General features: G+C 50.2%; 1 protein-coding gene across 2 annotated transcripts in view; it reads right to left on the reverse strand.

Annotated features, from left to right (window-relative positions):
- The window catches only part of LOC109029477 (fibroblast growth factor 7-like), a 115836-nt gene that overhangs the window by 59995 nt on the left and 33379 nt on the right, over nt 1-22462 (reverse strand). Inside the window, exons 4-7 of one of the 2 annotated variants that reach the window (XM_063698407.1) lie at nt 13814-13951; nt 11056-11142; nt 1703-1836; nt 1072-1177 (exon numbers count right to left, since the gene is read on the reverse strand). The gene's annotated coding sequence lies outside the window, so the exon portion shown is untranslated. Of the gene's footprint in view, nt 1-1071; nt 2981-11055; nt 11143-13813; nt 13952-22462 lie in introns of those variants that run through there. The other variant, XR_010130919.1, reaches the window with a different exon arrangement.

Consider the following 22462-nt stretch of genomic DNA (forward strand, 5'->3'; position numbering starts at 1 on the left):
GATCACAGAGGGCAAAACGAGCCCAGGCGCTGGCTGTGGCCCTGGCGGGAGACTGGGTCTGATGCTGGCCACCACCCCCAGAAGACAATGAGAAGGCCCCAAAATCATCCACCCGAGAGGGAAACTCCTTTCCCAGGAACTGGAAAGTCTTTCCAGATTGGCCACCTGCATGTGACTGTAACGTTCAGGGCTGGAGCATAGATACCATTTCTCACACTCAGCCCAGGTGCCTCTGGTGTCACCTGGGTAACAGCCACTGCTCTTCAGAGCTGACAACAGGGCACCCGTGACCCCTGAGGTCACTGTCAAATCCAGCCAACTCATATCCACGGAAGGTAAGGAAATGCAAAGGCAGCCTTCGATTCACAACAGCCACCCATACAGGATCTCGTGAGTGTAGGTGTCTACATGGGTGTGTGCAAGTGTCGGTAACTGTGCCAGGGATGAGGGTGTTGGGAGTGTGAGTGTGTCAGTGAGTCAGTGTCTCAGTGCATCAAGGATGTGTGTCATAAGCATGTCATGAGTCTGAGTGTGTCAATCCTATGTATCAAGAGTGTGTCCACAGGTGTATCCGTGAATGTCCATGAGTGTATCACATGTCCATGTCATGTGAGCGAGTGTGTCGGTGTGTTGTCACAAGTGTGTTGGGGAGTGTTTCCATGAGTGTCAGTGTACCGTGTTGAGTGCTGTGTGTCATGAGTGTGTTCACGTGTACGCTACTGTCGTGTCTATGAATGTGGCATGAGTGTATCCATGGGTGAGTGTTGTGTTGTGAATGTGTCATGTCCTGGTGAGTGTGTCCATGAGTGTTGAGTGCACCATGTGTCTGAGTAGGTACGAGTGTGTCATGACTGTGTGTGACTTGAGTGAACATGTCATGTGTGTCCATGAGCGAATGTGTCATGAATGTGTCATGTGTTGTAGTGTAGATGAGTGTGTCATGAGCGTGTCTACAAGTTGGTGTCATGAGTGGAGTGTGTTCATGAGTAAGCGTGGATGTTGTGTCCTAAGTGGGTGTGTGATAGATGTGTCTGCATCATGAGTGTGTGCATTCTGGGAAAAACCACATACCATTACCAATGGTTCTCTCCGAGGAGTGGGATGGGGGTGGCCAAGGTCAGAGGCGGCTTTGCCTTCTTGCTCCTTATTTTTGTTTGAATTGTTCACAATGTGTCACCTTCATACATTAAAACAAAAACAGCTGTGGGCCAATCTCTAAAAAAAGCAAGAAAACAGGAAAAAAATTTGAGAGAAACAGGAAAAATCAGTGTGTGCCGTGTGCAGTATTCCAGACTCTGAGACCTTCGTCCTGTGCTTCTCAGGTGACTGCCAAGGACAGCACAGAACCCCTGCCCCAACCCCATCCCCCACACCCCCATGGTGTCGGCGCTCGCTGGGTGTCGAAAGAACTCAAGGTTGGTGATGTTGAGGACCCGCTTGCGGTTGGTGATGCAGTCATAGTCCACAAACTCCTGCAGCTTCATCTGGCAGTCCTTCTGCTTGGTGACATCTGTCCCATCCACACTGCGCTCCAGCCATGGGGCGGTGGCAGGCGGAGCCTGAGCAACCCGGGAAGGTGGCACAGCCTCCCAAGGCCGGGACGTGTACAGTGGGCACACACCCTTGGCTGCCTTCACACATGGCAGGAACTGCCAGGGGCTGCATGCTGAGGCTCTGGGTGCCCACATCCAGCTTCACCCACCTGCTTTTCTCTTGGCTCAATGAAGTGCCCCGACCACTCTTCCTCTGACCTGGTGATGCTGTGAGGTGGCCAGGTGACAGGCCTCAGCAAGGGTGGCCAGATTAGCAAATGAAAACACAGGACGCTTGGCCTGCCTGAATTTCAGATGAACAACAGATACATTTTAGTGTATGTTCCAAGTAGTTCATGAGACCTACCTACATTTTAAAAATTAAGCTATCAAAACCCCTGCATTTGTAGGGCACCAATTCATTACTCCGATAATTGGCAAACTGATAAATAAAGGGAAAATCCTTTTCTGTAGTAGACAAAGAAAAGTTCAGGATAACCACATGAGCTAAGGAGGAAAATTTATTTATAAAGACTCATGACTGATACAGGAAGAAGGAAGGACAGAACTGCCAGTCGCCCTTTGCAATAGTTCTCCACGGCTGCGCTGACCACAAAGCGCAAAGTCATGGGATTAGTGTGAACACATGAGGTGGGTGCCAGGGCCACTGCCACTGTCTGCATCACTGCAAGTGTGTGGCCAAGTATGACAGGCCTCCCCAAGGGTGGAAGCACACCCACCCAGAGGGAGTCCGGCCACAAACCTGAAGGCAAGTCAAGTAAGCCTCTAACCACGAGTTTAGAGCAGGTCCCGGGACAGAGGGACCTGCTCTATGACACCACTGGGGATGCCGGCAACCAAATCCTGGATGTGGGACATTCTGCAGGGCCAACATGGCCTTCTCCCCAACAAACTGACGGGATGGAAGGAAATGGCACTGTCAGAAAAAAAGATACTTCAGAGACATAAAAACCAAATGCAATGTGGAGATCTCATTTGGATTCCACAGCCAAATGTAGAAAGCCATTTTTGAGGCAGTTAAGAAGAACTAAACTGGGTCTTACACGCCACCAAGGAATTATTGTTAATATTATCAAGTGCGATGATGGAACTGTGATTACATACTTTTTAAATTATCTGCTAGAGCTATATAATGGAATGTTTATGGGTGAAATGATGTATGTAAAAAGATTTTTTGTTGTTTTTTGAGATGCACTCTTGTTCTGTCACCCAGGCTGGTGTGCAGTGCTGCGATCTTGGCTCACTGCAACCTCCACCTCCCAGGTTCAAGTGACTCTCCTCCCTCAGCCTCCCGAGGAGTCGGGACTACAGGTGCCACCACTACACCCGGCTAATTTCTGTATTTTGAGAAGAGACAGTGTTTTGCCATGTTGGCCAGGCTGGTCTCGAACTCCTGGCCTCAAGATATCCACCCACCTCAGCCTTCTAAAGTGCTGGAATTAAAGGCATGAGCTACCATGCCTGGCCAGAATTTCTTTTAAAATACTACAAGAGAACAAACGTAGGGAGGCAGAAAATCGGCTGAAAGCTGGTGGTTTTTATTTCCAGTGTTGGGTGTATAAGGGCTTACCGTTCCTTTAATTTTGTGTGTGTTTAAAAAGTTCCATCACAAAAAAAAAGTTAAGAGGAAAAAGACATAGAAGCAATACAAACTATGAACCATCTCCCTGCTTCTTCAGGAACAGCTGCGGAGGGAACAGGGCCAGGGGACAAACCAGGCCCTGTCCGCATAATTAGATGACCTCAGGGCCTTGGTGGCAGAGCTAGCCCCACCTCTCAGAGATGTGGGAGGGAGAAAATTAGCTCCCACATCAGAAGAGCTTAGAAAAATGCCTCACACTGAGCAGGCCCTCACCTGTATTAGCTGTTATCCTGCATGTACCATGCCTGGGACTGGGAAGGTGACAAAAAGCACTGGTCCAGCGAGTGTGAACATTACGGCTACGGTACACAAGGCTGCCAGACCAGCATCGTGCAGTAAGCCCACCGGATGGCCATGGCCCTCTCTCTACTCAGGCAAACCTGCGGCAAAGCCGAGCACAGGCAAGACAAGGGGCTGGATCCTGGCTCAGGGCAGGGTCAGCCACAGAGCTATTGCCACAGCTCAAACCACGCCCAGCCTGCCCTCCTGCTCAGTGAGAATCCCACAGAATCAGCCCCTTTGCATGGACCCCCAACACGTCCACCCCAGGTACTGGAATGAGCCCTTTCTAGCCCCTCTTCCTGAAATGCCTGACAGCTCCCACAGTGCTCGCTCTTCCTCCTCACCACAAGTCTGGGAGCCCAGTCTCAGTGGCCCCAGGGTGGCTGTGTGGCTCGAGAGAAGAGACGTGGTCCCAGGCCCCTGCTGAAATTGAGCTTGTTGGCCTCCTGATGCTTGCCCATATGTGCCCAGAGGCTTGTACAGATGACCTCATTTCATCTCCAGCACACACCTCACGAGCGGTGCCCAGAGGAAGAGAGTGAGGCTCAGAGTGATGGGGGTAGTCATCTGGGAGCCCCAGCACGAAGAAGCCAGTGTGCCTGCTTGCCCAGCTCCTGTCCTGGGCATTTCCCTGTTCAGTGTTTTCCCTCCCCGTGTTGGCCATCCATGCATCCCCCATGAGCACCTTGAAGCCCTGCAACCATGCATGGCCTCCATGCTTGGGCGTGTGGCCACTGGCCTATCATGGTCACTGCTAGATGTGCTGGCGTCTCCCTGCCACTGGCTCTCAAATAGCATCGCCACCGGTGCTTTCTGCACCCACAAGTGCCCATCTGAGCCCAGTAGATCTGGAGCTGTAAGGGGACATAAAATGGGCACTGCTGATGGCGATGGCACTGGCTAGAACCCAGATGGAATCCAGACAAGGAGGAGACTTCTGGTGCTATGGGGGCAGGTCAGTACAGATGAGGAAGGCCAGGCATCCGGCCAAGTGCCTGGCCAGGCAGCCAGGATGGGGACATATGCCCCAACACCAGGGACTCCTGGGCGTGGTGGTGTCATGTAGCACCCACAGGAATGCAATTCATAGCTGCCAGAATCAAAGGGTCTCCCAGACCAGCCCCCACTTTGCAGCCAGAGTATCTGGGAGGGCAACGGACCTGCCAGGTCACATGTCATCTCAGTGGGACACAGGGTCTCATCTAAAAGCACGGGGAACAGAGTACAATGAGCCTTGAGCCTCCCCTGCTCATGGCACACATGGGACACAGCCACAGCCGGGGAAACAGCACGCACAATGGTGGGCGCCCCAGCACTCCCAGTTCAAACCCCAGAGCACTGTGAAGGAGACGGCGCTTACCCACGTATTTCTCGACCTTGCTCACATAGAACGTGGGGGCCGGGACAGCCAAGCCCAACCAGTCTTTCTTAGGGATGAGGATGGGCACAGTGAAGCTGTGCTCCTCCATGTGGCCCAGCGTGAGCTGACTGTCCAGCACATGGGCCACTATGTCTTTAGCACTGCAGGGAAACACAGGTCAGAGACCACGTCAGGACTGAGGCCTCCTGCACCAGAACAAGTGTGGACAGGGCCTCAGTGCTGGAGAGGCGAGCCTGGGTCTGGCCACCCACCTCCACAGTCACAGGAGGAGGCCTGGCTGCGGTGCCGCATCTGGGACCATAGGGCAGCCAGGGCAGATGCAGTGCTGAATCCAGAACCCCACGTGTCAGATGGAGACGCTGGGCCTGTCCACCCCACCTACTTCCTCACACTGCCCAGGTCACACCTTCTCCCGGGGCACCAGGTATGGACATCTTGGACTTTTTACATGTGCATGTGAGCACATGTGCACACATCTCTAGTGGACTATGTGCCCATGCAACAATGCATGCACACATATGTACATACACGTGCACACACCCCTACTGGACTTCAAGTACCTGGGGGAGGTAAGCAATTTCCTCTCCACACTGCTACGTCCCTAGCTCCCAGCCTTGTATTCGACCAGGCAGAGAAGAGCAGCTGGGATAAGGGAGGCCACTGGGGCACGCAGATGCCTCCTTGGGGGCTGCTTCGCTGAGTCTGACACAGGCTGACCCTTGAGCATAAAGGGACTGAATTCAAGAGCAGAGCCAGGCAGGGCCCGTATGGTGCCCATCCTTCACAGACGAAGGCAGGGTCGGGGAGTGCAGAGGACAGGGGCCTCAGAAGACCATGTCTTCCTCCTGAGTCTCAGTGGTTGTGGGGACAAAGGGAGCTGACAACCACCCAGTGACAATGCCTGTCTCTGAGCAGGATCTGCTACCAACGCAAAGGAGCAGGGCTGGGTGGAGCTGGGACCTTTTATTTGCAAAGAATCTTCGCATTGTGTTCAATCTTCCTGCCCGCAATTCAAGTGGACGTTATGGAAATTTGGCAAAATCCGACACAGTCAAGGCCAGAAACCAGGACTTCTGAGGGAAGCATGGGGCACCACAGATGAACAATAAAAGGAGTTCAAATCTGTCTTTCCCAATCCTCTTCTAGCTTTGTGACCTTGAGCAAATTATCTGACATTTCTGTACCTCATCTTTACTAGAAACGCTCGCACGGCCTTGTGGGGTGGCTGTGGGATGTAAGTTGGCACATGCACACTGTCAGCGCCAGACTCCTCTGGGCCTTTTCTCAGGGCAAAGCCACCTGGTGTGGCAGGTGCTTGTTCATGGGCGGAACATGCTCACAAGCTGGCTTGGTGCTCCTAACAGACCCTGGGCTCATCCCTGTGTGCCCCCTGCACCCAGTACTGGGCCCAGCACACAGTGGGCACACGGGGAGTGTCCGCGGGCAGATAAAGTCTCCCATCCTTGTCAAACTGGCTGCTTGGCTTCAGAGCATCTTGGAAGGAGAAGTGGACGCATCTGCCTTCGTAACTATCAACAGGGAAGGCCCAGTTCAGCCCATGCTCCTGCCCTCTTGCTGCCAGCCTGAGCCAGGCAATGCCAGGGCCACAGATAACTCCAAGCTGCCCTCCTGTTGCAGTTTGCAAGCACTCACTGAATAGCTTGGCTCCGTGCAAGGCCGGGGACGCTGGAGCAGGTGTCACCTAAGTGACAGATGCTTGGGAGTCCCTGCTTCTTAGGAGGTGAGATGGGCAGGGAGCCAAGGCAGGCCCTGGAAGTGTGTGTTGAGATGTTCGGCCCAGAGGGTAAAGGAGTTGGAAAAAAGACACCCCCAATGACAGCCCAGACCCTCCTGACCCCCGCAACAATCCTAAGGCCTTGGTGACTGTGAATACCATCACCCTCCTGCTGGGCCTGCTGCTACCCGCGGGAGTGGATATCCAGGGAGCGAGGGGCTTCAGAGTTCACAAAGTGCCTTCCCTGCCTCGGAGGGCCTCGTGGAAATGGAGGCAGTTACGTGCACTCCATGGGTGAGCCAAGCAGGACCCAGGGAGAAAACTTCCAGAGCTGAGCTTTCTGCACCAAGCAGAGCTCCCTGCCTGCCCTCAGGTCATCACCGGTGAGGAGCACCAAGTGTGGGCAGGGCTCCAAGGAGGGGCTGCAATGAAGGCCCAGGACGGTGGCAACTCAGGCAGGGGTGTGAGGCAGCCCTGAGGTCATGCAAAAGAAGTGACACTGCAGCTGCGAGAGGCCTCAGGGCTGGCTGAAGAGACCAAGGAAAAGGAGGCAGCCCACAGAGACAGGGTGCCATGGAGGGGAGCCCGCAGGGGCCCAGCACGGCCGGCAGGGTGGGGTCGTCCTCCCCGTCACCTGTCTGCATGGTCACTATGTCATCAATTGCACTCCTGTCCGAGGATGCTCACTGAGGCCAGAGTCCGCCGGCTACACCTGTGTTCCTCCTCTCTCGTGGGGCGGGGTCCTCACTTCACGGATGAAGCAACTGAGGCCAGAGACGTGGGGGCCGTGCCAAGGTCGCCAGCAAAGGTACACAGGAGCAAAGAGGCCAACTGCCCTTCCTGCTGCACTGTCACAGGGCACCCTGTCCCAGAGCCACATGGGGAGCATGATGACAGCGTCCCTGTGACGGCATACCCATGGAGATGGCCGCTGAGCACAGTCACCCCAACTCCACAGAGCGGGATGGGATGAGAAAAGTCAGTTCAATAAAATGAGTGACTGTGTATATGCCAGAAGCTGCAGCTCAGGGCTCCTTCTAACTGCTATGCGGCTTCCTCATCAGATGGGGACGCCTTCCCGAGTTCCTGGCCACGTACCCTGGGCCACCCTGTACCAAATCAGTGTCAGTCAGGTAAACCTGTGGGCCTATGGCCCCTGCCACAGGCCATAGCCAAAATCAGCTCAAGGGACATGTTGGAACAGCACAGGGAGGGACCCTGCAATCCTCACCACCGTGGCTTTCAAAAAGAGGGGTGAAGCTTGAGAACCAGGCCTCAGGCACAGCTAACTCTGGGAACCCTGAGCAGCCCCCATCCCCACCCGCAGGCCAAGGTGGCAGGGGCAGGACAGGTGGAGGCAGGCTCAAGGCCTCCAGAGGTTCCCAGTGCTGGCTCAGAGCTTCTCCAGGGACACGGAGACGACCTCTTGTCCCCAGGGTGCCTTGGCGTGCAAGGCGTGGCTGCAGTCAATGCAAACACCAAATGGGGCATCGCAGACAGGCTCTGGGCACAGTGCACATTCACTTCAAATCTCAACATGCACACTGGTGGAAGGTGCTAGAATCGTGTACCTTTGTCCCCGATGGAGCACATAGCCCTCAATAACGACTAAAAATCTGCCTCACAGAATTTATATAACACACTCAGCACGTAGACACGTGCATGCAGATACACGTGCATGCACACACATACACACGCACACAGCTGAGAACTGAGTATCTGTCCCGCCAAAATTTATCTGTTGAAATCATGACCCCTAAAGGTGACGGTTTTAGGAGGTGGGGCGTTTGGGAGGTAATGAGGTCCTGAAGGTGAAGTCCTCATGAATGGAATTAGTGTCCTTATAAAAGAGACCCCAAAGAGCTGCCTCCTTCCTTCCACCATTGTGAGGACACGGTAAGAGGGCATTGTCTATGAACCAGAAGCAGGCCCTCACCACACACTGAATCAGCCAGCACCTTGATCTTGGACTTCCAGCCTCCAGAACTGTGAGAAATAAATTTTCTATTACTGAAGCCCTCCAGTCTGTAGTATTTTGTTATGGCAGCCTGAACAGAGTACGACATACACACAAACACATGGCACGCACACATACACATGCACAAATATGTAAGCACACACATACGTGCACACGCACATGTGCACAGCCAGGCAGGGGCTGGGGGTCCCACCGCCTGCAACCTCAGCACTTTCTGCTGGTCTAGAACGTCTCTTCCTAGGCGGTTGGCTATAGAAGACAGAAAGGGGAGCCCGCACTGGGGTTTTAAGCTGCAATCGAGGGCAGGCTGGGACACCGCGCCCCTGCCTAAACTCCCCACAGGCCCAGGGGCAGGGACTGGGTGAGGCAGGCACACAGGACTCCCATGGCAGGTGGGCTGTTTCTGCGGATGCCTGGAGACATTAGACAACTCGAAACCGAGTGCTCACCAAGGTGCAAAACCTGCCCAACCCCAGCACTACACCACTGCTCTACCCCATCCCCAGCTCATGCAAGAGACGCCAAGCAAGGAGCCCTTGAAACCTATGCTGACTACGAGAAGAGGCCCCTGGCCCAGGAGTTTCCGACACCTTCTTCCCTACCAGTCTGAAAGCCTCTTCCCAAGTGACGCGCACATGTACCTGCTGCGTGAACCACACAAGAGCAGCGCCACCCCAGGATCCTCCCAAGACCCGACTCGGGGGCCCTGAGCGGGACCTGCCCCCCAGGAAAGCACCTCCTGAGGTGTCCTGGCTCCAACCCTGCTCTGCCCTGACACCCACCCCCAAGCCAATAGGGGCAGCCCCAGGTCCCCACTGGAAGCTCAGCCCTGCTTATGTCATTCCTGTCATAAAGACAGCACAGCCCTGAGCTTTTTGGGTAGGCTCAATAAGGTGGCAGAAGCACGAGGATGCCCCACCCTGCCGGGTTGATCCTTCCTACCCTTTGTCTGTTTTCAAGCAGTAACCAGATGATGGATTAATGAGCTTGCCACAGGCAGATGCTTTCTGAGCATAAATGCAGCCAACTACTGGGGACCAGGGGTAAGAAGGCAATTTAGGAATCCCTGAATCTCCCCACAGGCAAGCCATCAGCCCGTAAGTCCAGGAAGAGCTACTAGCTTCTCCTCATCACCCTCTTGCATATTTCATGGTGTCTGCCCGCGTGTTGAGGCTGTGCTGGGGATCAGGTTGAGATCTGTTCTCGACACATGAAGCCCCCACCGTTGTCCAGCAATGGACGGGCACGAAGCCTTCAGGCCTTGGGAGAGGCCAAGAAAGAGCAGCCAGGTCTCCAGAGTAGTGGGACCCCCACCTGCCCCAGACCCCAGCATCACCAGCTGCCAGGCTAGGCCTCCAAGGCTCCCTCGACCCAGCCTCAGCCCACAGAACAGAGGTGCTGGGGCCCCTTCTACCCATTGCCTGCATCCTCCCTCCACCCCCACTGGTTCCACAAGACCCATCCCACAGGGATCCAGGAGTCTGGTGCTTCAGCTTGCAACTGGGCACTGGGAGGGGGCTCCCTTTGAAGGGGAATGACTCAGACTGGCTGTGATCTGGAGCCAGATGCATTCCCTGCCCCACTTTGTCCAGGGCTCAGGTCAGCAGGAATGTGATCAGCTGACCCAGCCACAGCCCACGTCCAGCCTGCAGCTTCTGTGAGCACCCAAGACCCTCCAACGAAGTGGAACCCAGAGGCCACATTAACACACACACACACCCCCAACCATGTCATCTGTCCTGTCTACAGGCCACACCCCTCCCAAGTCCTTGAAGACCACCACACAGCTCCCCCTCTACAACCAGGGCTGAGGTTTGGAGCTGAAGGCTCACGTAACCTCCAGCTCACCTGGATGAACCTGCATACTGTGAGGCAAGCCTACACCCCAGGACCCACCACACCTGAGAGGGCCGAGAAGAATACGGAGCCTCAGCCCTTAGGATATGCAAACAGCAGGTTGTGTGGGAAAGGCACAGGCCCTCCAAGCTTCTCCGCAGAGGAGGTGGTGGGTGAGATGAGGCGGGGCTGAAAGGGAGGAAAGGACAGAGCCCACCCACAATGCACGTGCCCAGAAAACACAGACAAGCTGGGCCCCCAGTGTGGCAGTGGCTGGCTGGGCCGGGCTAGCCTGGGGACCCCTGGAAAAGCCCCACATCACCATTTATCCAGGTCCCCAAGTCTGTGTCCCCCTAACTCAGGCTGGCTTGGCCTCTCCCCTGGCCTCAGAAGGAAGGCCCTTTGGGTCTTGGCGCAGCTGCCTCTGCCAGCGGGAGCTGATCAGGAGGGGCTACAGTGGGCCTAGTGAGGCTACAGGGGAAAGTAAGCTAGGCTGGAAGGGCCCCCAGGCCTAGACACTACTCAGGGCGTTTTGCCCCCAGCAACCCAGGGCCCAGACCCAGCAGAGACCTCACCCTCTATGCAGCCCAGGCAAGGTGGATGCTGCTCTCTTCAGCAAGAGGTGGCCGCTTGGGCTGCGGTACTTACAGGTGGACTTCACATGGGTTTTCTCATAGTTTGGGCAGTGGTATATGCCGATGTCGGGGGCCTCCTCCTCTTCCACTCCCAACACAGCTGAAACGAGATGAAACAGACCATTACCTAGGCACTCAGCACCCCCTCAAACACCTTCCATCTGCCAAACTCTAGGAAGAATCCCTGCTCAACATCTGGGAACCTAGGCCAGATGGAGCACACAGCTGTGTAGGGAATGTGGTCCACCGGGAAAGCAGGGTGGAGGAAAACAGCAAGAGAGATGTCATCCTGGAAAGGCATCTGCAGCCTGGACCCAGATGCAGCATCTGGATATGCCCCACTATGAGAATCCAATGAATGGGCCATCCGGCAGGCCTGCCAGGGTGAGAGTCACCAATGCCCTGTCACCCAGAGGACAGGAAAGGAAGAGAGAGTCTCAGAGCCAGGCTGTCCCCATCACTTCACCAGGGGTAGCCTGAGGGGGCAGAAAACACCAGAGGCACCTTGAAGCCCCCTCCTGCAGGCCACACCATAGCCACCAATCCAGCTTATCCTCATGGGGGCCATGAAGAGGCCCAGACACAGGCCTAGCAGCCTGGTCTTGGGACATGCCCAAGACTCCAGACACCATGACCACTCTTTCCTCATTTCCTCCCTGGAGTTCCTCCAGATCCCTTGTAAACCTGTTTGGAGATTTAGAACGAGAGAGCTCCCCCTGTGCAGATGGCAGGGCTACAGGCCTTAAGTCATCTGAGGAATGAAGACAAAGAGTATCAAAGAACACAACCTAAGACATCAATAAACTTCTCCAGAAGCAAACCCAGCAAAATGGAAATGCTTTGTTTTATTTCGATACCTTCTACTTTTGTTTTAGTTAAAAGTGACATGAGGCCAGGCCCATGGCTCATGTCTGTATTCCCACCACTTTGATAGGACAAGGTGGGCGGATCACTGGAGGTCAGGAGTTCCAGAGCAGCATGGCCAACATGGTGAAACCCTGTCTCTAATAAAAATACAAAAAACAAATTGGCCAGGGCATAGTGGTGCACACCTGTAATCCCAGCTACCTGGGAGACTGAGGTGGGAGAATTGTTTGAACCTGGGAAGTAGAGCTTGCAGTGAGCCAAGACTGCACCACTGCACACCAGCCTGGGCAACAGAGTGAGACTCCATCTCAAAAAAAAAAAAAAAAGAGTGACACGAGAGTGGCCAAATAAAACTGACCAGTAAATTAAAAAATGGACATTTCCCCCAGGAAGCCCCAAAATGTTGCTACGGGAGGGGGTCAGGGCAGCAAGCTACCTGGAATGGAAGATACAGATGTGCATGAAGCAGACTGTTTGCACTCAGGGCAAACAAAAAAAAATGAACATAAAGACACTGCTGACCTTAAGGAAATAAAAAAGGATTATAACAGAATACTATGAAAAAATTATAGGTCAATAAATTATGTAACCTGGATGAAATGGAGAAATGCTCAGAAGCACAAAAACTGCCACAACTGACTCAAAAACAAATAGAACATTTGAACAGACCTATAACGAGATTAAATCCGTAATCAAAAAACCTCCCCCAAAAAGAAAACCCCAGAGCCACCACTAGTGAATTCTATCAAACATTTAAAGAAGAACATCAATCCTTCTCAAACTTTTCCAGAAAATAGAAGAGGGGGGAACATTTCCTAACTCATTCTATGAGGTTAGCATTACCCCGAGTCCAAAGCCAGACAGAGACACTATAAGAAAAAAAAAACCACAGACCAGTATCTCTAATCAATATTGATGTCAAAATCCTCAACAAAATACCAGCAAATGAAGTCCTGGAGCACAATAATGGGATAACGCACCATGACCAAGTGGGATTTATCACAGGAATGCAAGGACGGTTCAGCACATGAAAACAAATCAGTGCTTCAACCCCTGAAGCATCACATCTGACTGCAAGAAGAAAAGAATGCAACCCTGGGGCTCGGTCCTGGAGGCTGGGACAGCAGAAGTTGTGCTTCTCTTTCCTTCATCCAGGAGGACAGATCTCATCAAGTGGGTAAAATACAAGAAGAAGCAGGGCTCACCTGGCTCTTTCTCCTCAGCCGGCACAGCCCTCTGCCTCATTCCTATGTTCCCATCTCTCCTGATCCTTCCCCAATTCGCCATCCTTCCCAAGACACATTACACCATATTAACACAATGGTGAAAAATCCTACGTGATCATCTCACAATTGATACAGAAGAGCACTTAACAACATCCTTTCATGATAAAACCATGCCACAAACTAGCAATAGAGGGGAACTTCTTCAACATGATGAAAGCCATGGATGAAAAATTCACAGCAAACATTGTATACAATGGTGAAAGGCTGAAAGCTTTTCCCATAAGATGAGGAACAAAATAGGATGCCTGTTCTTGCTACTTCTATTTAACACAGTACTGGAAGCTCTAGCCAGAGCAATTAGGCAAATAAAATACAATAAAATAAAATAAAATAAAAAAATAAAAAATTCTGAAGTAAAGGAGTCTGAACTGCAAAAGAAGATATAAATTTATCTTTATTTGCATACAACATAATCCTATATATATAAATACTCTAAGGAATTCATACATAGAAAAACTTTCTACAGCTAATAAATTCAGAAGGGCTGGGCACAGCAGCTCACACGTGTAATCCCAGCACTTTGGGAGACCGAGGAGGGTGGAACACAAGGTCAGGAGATCAAGACCATCCTGGCTAACATGGTGAAACCCCATCTCTACTAAAACTACAAAACATTACCTGGGTGTGGTGGTGGGCACCTGCAATCCCAGCTACTTGGGAGGCTGAGCCAGGAGAATGGCGTGAAACCGGGAGGTGAAGCTTGCAGTGAGCAGAGATCATGCCACTGCACTCCAGTTTGGGCAACAGAGACTCCACCTCAAAAAAAAAAAAAAATTCAGAAGTTGTAGGTGCAAAAACAACACACTAAACCAGTTGGATTTCTATACACTAGCAATGAATAACCTGAAAATAAAACCAAGAAAGCAAGTATCATTACAATAGCATCAAAAATAACAAAATATTAATATGTAAGAATAAATTTAACCTAGCAAGATTTGTACACTGCTGAAAGGGCTCTTAAAGGCTGCAAATAAACAGAAATACATTCCTTGTTGATGAATTGGAAGACTTAATAGTGTTAAGACAGCAATACTACCTAAAAAAATCTACAGATTCAATGCAATCCACATCAAAATCCTAACAACTTTGTTTACAGAAATGGAAAAGCTAAGAAAACTTACAGTTCCTGATTCAGAACTTACTACAAGGCTATGATAAAACAATGTGGCACTGGCATAAGGACAGATATATAGATCAATGGAATAGAACTAAGGCATCAGAAATAAACCCACACATCAACATCCAATTGATTTTTGACCTGGGTTCCTAGACCATGCAATGGAGAAATAATAATATCTTCATCAAATGATGCTAAGGAAGTGGACATCCACACGCAAAGGAATAATGCTGGATGCCTACCTTACACCACAAACAAAAATTAACTAGAAATGAATTGACAGCCCAAATATGAGCTAAAATTATGAAACTCATAGAAGAAAACATTGCAAATAAATCTTCATGACCCTGGAATTGACAATAGATTCCTAGATATGTATGTCACCAAAAGCATGTCCAATAAAAGAAAAAACTGCTAATTTGGATTCCATCAAAATTAAAAACTTTTTTGCATTAAAGGACACTATCAACAGAGTAAGAAAGCAAGTGAGTAACAGAACAGGACAAAATATTTGCAAACCATAAATATCACAAAGGTATGGCATCCACAACATATAAAGAACTATTACAGTTCAACAATAAAAAAACAAACAATCCAATTAATAAACAGGTAAAGGACTCAAACAGATATTTCTTCAAAGGAATATGCCAATGGCCAAGAAGCACATGAAAAGATGCTCAATATTCTCAGTCATTAAGGAAACTAAAATCAAAACTACAGTAAGATAACACTTCACACCCACCAGGATAGCTAAAATTTTTCTTTTTTTTTTTTTTTTTGAGATGGGAGACTTGTTCCGTCTCCCAGGCTGGAGTGCAGTGGTGCAATCTTGGCTCACCGCAACCTCCGCCTCTGGGGTTCAAGCAGTTCTCCTGTCTCAGCCTCCCGAGTAACTGGGACTATAGGCGCCTGCCACCACACCTGGCTAATTTTTGCATTTTTAGTAGAGATATAGGGTTTCACCTTGTTGGTCAGACTGGTCTTGAACTCCTTACCTCAGGTGATCCACCCACCTCGGCCTCCCAAAGTTCTGGGATTACAGGTGTTAGCCACCGCATCTGGCCAATTTTTTTTTAAGTAAATGTTGGAAAGGATGTGCAGAAATCATAACCCTCTTATATCAACGGCAGAAATGTAAAATGGTGCAGGCACTGTGGAGAAAAATGTGATGTTTCCTCAGAAAATTAAACATAGAATTACAATGTGACCCAGCAATTCCACTGACACATACATACCCAAAAGAATTAAGAATAGGTACTCACGCTGGGTATTGTGGCTCATGCCTTTAATCCCAGCACTTTGGGAGGCCAAGGTGGGCAAGATCACTTGAAATCAGGAGCTTGAGACCAGCCTGACCAACATGGCAAAACCCCGTCTCTACCAAAAATACAAAAATTAGCTGGGTGTGGTGGCACATACCTGTGGTCCTAGCTACTCAGGAGGCTGAGGCACGAGATTCACTTCAACCTAGAAAGCAGAGGTTGCAGTGAGCTGAGATTGCACCAGTGCACTCAAGCTGGCCAACAGAGCAAGACTGTTTCAAAAAAAAAAAAAAAAAAAGAAAAGAAAAAGAAAAAAGAAAGAATAGGTACTCAAACAAATCCTTGTACACAAATGTTTCTAACAGTATTATTCACAATAACCAAAAAGTGGAAATAGCCCAAATGTCCACTGTCAGGTGAATGAATAAACAAAACGTGGTCTGTATATACAATGGAATATTATTCAGCCTTCAAAAGGAATGAGGTCCTGATACATCCTACAATGTGGATGAATCTTGAAGTCATTATGCTAAATGAGAGAACCATGACACATAAGGACTAATGCTGTATGATTCCACTCATGTGAAATGATAATATGTTTATAACAGGTCTATCCACAGAGACAGAAAGCTGACTAGTGGTGCCAGAGAGTGGGAGAAAAGAGCAATGAGGAGTTACAGTTTAGTGGGTACAGAGTTTCCTTTGGAAATTGAAATATTTTGAAGCTAGATAGAGGCGATGGTTGCATAGCATTGTGAATTTACTAAGCACCACTGAATTGTTAACTTTAAAATGATTAATATTATGCTATGTAAATTTTAACTCAATAAGAGAGGGAAAAAAAGAACTTGCCTTTGTGAGAGTGACATCATCACCATGGCCTTCACCACCATCACCATCACCAACATTGCCACACCATCATCAACTCCTCAACCACTATCATCACCACCACCATTATCATCACCAACACAATGCCACACCATCATCATCACCTCGACCCCCATCATCACTACCGCCACCATCACCATCACCAACATCACACCATCATCATCATCACCTCCACCATCATCATCACCATCATCACCATCACCAGGTGAGGTGAGACAGGAGAACTGCTTGCACCCAGGAAGCGGAGGCTACACCATCACCAACATTGCTACACCATCATTATCATCATCATCTCAACCACTATCATCATTACCACCACCACCACCATCATCACTGTCACCAACACCAACAATCACACCATCATCTCAACCACTATCACCACCACCACCAGCACCATCATCACCACCAGCACCATCACCAACATTGCTACACCATCATCTCAACCACTATCACCACCATCATCACCATCACCACCAACACCAACAATCACACCATCATCTCAACCACTATCACCACCACCACCACCATCATCACCACCAGCACCATCACCAACATTGCTACACCATCATCTCAACCACTATCACCACCATCATCACCATCACCACCAACACCAACAATCACACCATCATCTCAACCACTATCACCACCACCACCAGCACCATCACCAACATTGTTACACCATCATCTCAACCACTATCACCACCACCACCACCACCACCATCACCATCACCACCACCACCACACCATCATCATCTCAACCACTATCATCACCAACATCACACCATTATCATCTCAACTACTATCACCTTCACCACCACCATCATCATCATCACCATTACCAACATTGCTACACCATCATTATCATCTCAACCACTATCATAACTGCCACCACCATCATCACCATCACCAACACTGACACACCATCATCATCTCAACCACTATCATCACCATCACCACACCATCACGGTCATCATAATCTCAACCAGTCATCACCACCACCATCACCAACACCACGCCAGCATTATCATCTCAACCACTATCATCACCACCAGCACCATTATCATCACCAACATCGCCACACCATCGTCATCACCATCACCATCATTATCACCTGAACCACCACCATCATCCTCCTCACTACCATCATCACCACCATCACCACCATTACAAACTCCATCATCACTAACTCTGGCTGAGCACTCACTGTGAGACAGGCAGCATGCCAAGAACTCTAATAGCATTGTTTTCCAACAACCCTGAAATAATGGGAATTCTTATTATTAGCCTTATTTATCAGAATATGGAAATTGAGGTATGAGAAGTGCCTGCCCATACACAGAATAGTCTCCTTATTCATTCACTGGGGATAGCACTGCCCTTGCCCTTAGGGCATTTACACATGCAAATGAATCTAGGCAAAGAGATGGGTGGGCCTGGCCCAGAGAAAACACTTGTTAGACAGGGTGAGCTGTTCCTACTGGTGCCCAATGTACCAGACTAACCCTGCCAGGCCACCAGCATCTTGGGCCCCAGACGAGTGTTCTCTTCCACAGTCACCACAGTCCTGAGTTCTGAGAACAGAGCAAGAAGCCCAGGAAAAGATCTTGGCAAATTGTTTTTGAAAATATAAAATTCACTGTATCTTAGAATACAAGCTAAAATAAAGTCCAAGCAGTTCAAAGAGTCAAGTGTAAAAGAAAGGCCATTGGCTGGGCACAGTGGCTCATGCCTGTAATCCCAGCACTTTGGGAGGCTGAGGCGGGTGGATCATGAGGTCAGGAGATCGAGACCATCCTGGCTAACACGCTGAAACCCCGTCTCTACTAAAAGTACAAAAAATCAGCCAGGCGTGGTGACACATGCCTGTAATCCCAGCTACTCAGGAGGCTGAGGCAGGAGAACTGCTTGAACCCAGGAGGTGGAAGTTGCAGTGAGCTGAGATCGCACCACTGCACTCCAGCCTAGGCGACAGAGTGAGACTCCGCCAAAAAATAAAAAATAAAAAAAAAAAGCCACCGAAAGCACAACGTGAGGGAATACTTGTCTGCTCTGCTCTCAGGGTGCAAAGTGACCTTCTTTATAAAGAAACAAACAAAAATGGGAAAGGAAACTCAGCAAGAACATTGATGGATGAAAATCATGCTCCAGAACACCAAAACAAACTTTAAAATGCATGCTATGAAAAATATTTACATCGAATATGGCAAAGTGTTAATATTCTTCCTTCATGCAGTTTATACTAAAGGTGTCTTCCTAATAGAACTAAAGGCCCAAAGCCAGGAACTGTACCAGGGCACAGCATTATGGCACGTGAAGAAGAGCTCAACATAGAGGAGGGCAGGACAGGGCTGCAAAATGTCACATGCACTGACCACAGTGTCATGTATACCTCAGGTTCTCATCAGTGACACCAACTTTCAGTCACATGCAAAGACTTGTGGGACCGGATGAGCTGGGAGCTGAGGACAGTCCCTTCAGTACCATCATTATTCATTTGAAAGACACATGTTATAATACATCGCCCTGGAAGGGAGCCAGTTGAGCTCTTGCAGCCCAGAAATTAGACCCAGAATCCACACCGTATGTCAGACCCCACATCCATGTTGAGACCCCAAATCCACATCCACAGCCACATCCACGCTCCATGTCCATGCCCACATCCATAGTCACACCCATGCCCCATGTCCACACCCTCACCTGGCCCCCAGGCTGTGCTCTCACTGCAGCATCTGGAGCAGATGAAGCCACAGGATGACCTATACCACCCTGACCTGGTTCTGCACCATCCCAGCAGGGCCTTGCATGCACATGGACCATCACACACCCCTACCTGCCAGGCCTTTATGGGTTGGTGCTGACCCTCAGGCAGAAGATCAGAGGTCAGACCACCAAACTCAAGAGTAGGACAGACAGACTCGGTGTTCAGTTAGCAGGACCAGCGGTCCCTGAAACATGCCTGTTCTTGGGGCAAGACTTGGGGTGAGGGGCTGGAGACGCCAGGATTCTCACAGGGCCTTTGGGCAGGAGCCCTGCTGAAGGACTCGCTCTCCAGGCTGGAGGTCCGAAGTCCAAATGGGTCTCAATGGGCTAAAATCAAGGTGTGGGCAAGGGAAGCTCCCTCTGGAAGCTCTAGGGAGAATCTGTTTCCACCTCCTCCAGTTCCTAGAGACCACCTACACTCTCTGGCTCCTGGCCCCTTCCATGTTCAAAGCCAGTGATGGCCAGCCGAGCTCTCACAGACGTCGCCCTGACTCAACCCTCCTCCTGCCCTCCTCCCCTCCTAAGGATCACTGTGAGGACACTGCAGCTGCTGAGTCATGCAGGGCAGCCTCCCCATCCACAGCCGAGTGAACAGCCCCAACTCCATCCACAGCTTCCCTTCCTCCTCTCTTGCCATGCAACTTAAAGTTGCAGGATTAGGACATGGGTGCCTTCAGGGGCTGTTATTCTGCCAACCGAGCTAAGGAACACACCTCAGGGTGACCTCAGGCTCAGCATATGGACAGGCTGGCTGGGCCCTGTCTGGACCCCAAGCCCAAACTGCATGAGGCCCCAGCTGTGCCTGTGAGTGTAAGGAAGTCCTAGTCTCCTCAAACTCCATCCCTCTGGCATCCCAGGCCTCACCCCTCCCTGTGATGTAGCAGGAACAAGGTGCCAACATCCATGGTGAGCCAGAGACTCAGCACAGGAAGGTCAGGTGGGGATCTGGTCCTCACACCTGGCCCCGCCCTCCATGCAGCACCCACTTGTGTGGCTCCAGGCTCTGGGCCAGTGTCTGTTGCAGGATGCTCTGCCCTGGCACAGCCAGTCCACTTACACAAGCAGGTGCCCCTTGCGGGCTTCCTCCTTCCACACCACCCACCCCTGGGCCACCTGCTGGGAGGATGAACTGGGTGGCACAGGTGACAGGCCTCACCTTGACCAGGACAGCTGCCTCAGTCATCATTTGCTGCTTTATGCAGGAGACCCCAAGAGACTGAGAGAAAAGAGAAGTGGTCACAGTGGAAGGATCCTTCTGCTGCCCAAAAGAAGCTCAGAGAACCATAGGCCGCAGCACCCCCTCACCACCTGGGTGCCTGGGCCAGAGGCAGGGGCTGCATCCAGGGCCTGCACACTGGGGGGTGACCACCGGGCTGCCCCTCCTCCCCCGCCAAGGCTGAAGGAAGTGGAAACCTCCATCTACTTCTGAAATGCATGTGAAGGATGTAGTAAACAATATGAAAATTCATTTTCCAAATCACAAGATGAAAATGTATCTGTCTGAATAGTGATTTAACTTTAAGTGAACAGTTTATATAAAAGGCCACACAAACTGCTTTTTACCATATGAGAAGCTGTGCAATGTCACTTGTAGTAAGAAACAGAACCTACAACTGCAATAAGATTTCTCACCTATCCGGCTGGCGAAGGTCAAAAGTCTGGGGCATGCCTCACATGTTCCTGCTGATATAGACCAATAAGCATGTTCTCATATTCTTCGCAAAAACACACATTAGTAAAAACTTCTTGGGTAGGAGCTGTTGGTATTTTAGACACAGACACCTGTTACACGTCCTCTCCCCACAGATACGTAGGTGATGTGTATTCACTACAGCAGCCAATAGATTCAAGTCAAGCTAAGTGTCCATTCTTGGGAGACTGAGAGGAATATTCTGGCGTGCCAACAAGGACAAATCCTGTATTTGCTGATCTGGAACAATTTCCAGGATGTATATTGTTCAGCAAAGAGCACAAGTTGCAGAAGAGTATAGAGACACATCTTTTTGTGTGTGTCGAAGACTGAAGGAAATCCATAAACATGTCCCGTCTGTAATCAGAATGTTCTGGAAAGACACACAGGTCCCTGATTCCAGTGGCCATCTCTGGAGAAGCCACACTTTGGTGGCTGTGCTCGGCAGGGACAGAAGGCAGGCTTCTCACTGGAGACAAATTTTTGACTACTGAATATTTTCCTATGTATATATATTGCTACCCATCAAGAACTGTAAAGAATATTTTTAATCCAGGTGAGGCACAGCCGCTCATGCCTGTAATCCCAGCACTTTGGGAAGCTGAGGCTGGAAGACAGCTTGAGTCCAGGAGTTCAGGATCAGCCTGGGCAACAATGCAAGACTCCATCTCTTCAAAAAATAAAAACAAAAAACAGCCAGGCATGGTAGCATACGCCTGCAGTCCTAGCTACTCTGGAGGCTGAGGTGGGAGGATTACTTGAGCCCAGGTGTTCAAAGCTACATTAAGCTATGACCACACCACTGCACTCCATCCTGGGTGACAGAGCAAGACCCTATATTAAAAAATAAAAGGAGTATTTTTAATCCCACAAACTGCTTTGATTCAAATCAGAGTTATTGTAGTTTAAAATTTTATACCTGACTTTAAAAAGAATACTTTTTTTTTTTTTGAGACAGAATTTTGCTCTTGTTGGCCCAGGCTGGAGTGTAATGGCACAATCTCGGCTCATTGCAACCTCCACCTACCGGATTCAAGCGATTCTCCTCCCTCAGCCTCCTGAGTAGCTGGGATTACAGGCACGCACCACCATGCCCAGCTAATTTTCTATTTTTAGTAGAGATGGGGTTTCACCATGTCAGTCAGGCTGGTCTCGAACTCCTGACCTCAGGTGATCCACCCACCTCAGCTTCCCAAACTGCTGTGATTACAGGTGTGAGCCACCACGCCCAGCCAAGAATACTCTTCTGACTCTGAAAAATAAATCTGGATAGAAGGCAAGTCAAAAAAAGGGATGATATGTACAGAACTTCCAGAGAAAACTGCTAGAAGCAGGCAAGAACTTGAGGCTGTCACAGTATCCAAAAGAAGACTGAACAGAAACCCATCCTGCCCAATCTTCTGATCTGTGAAACAACGACAGGAAAGACAGGAATGGAGACCGAGCTTGCCACAGCACTTTCAGTCCTTCAACAATCACTGCCTGGCGCTGCTGCAGGAGACCCAATACACAGGGAGAAGTCTCCTCTAAGACCATCCCAGGGAAATGTA

This window comes from Gorilla gorilla, chromosome 16 (genome assembly GCF_029281585.2).
Source record: "Gorilla gorilla gorilla isolate KB3781 chromosome 16, NHGRI_mGorGor1-v2.1_pri, whole genome shotgun sequence".
Classification (NCBI taxonomy): Eukaryota; Metazoa; Chordata; class Mammalia; order Primates; family Hominidae; genus Gorilla; species Gorilla gorilla.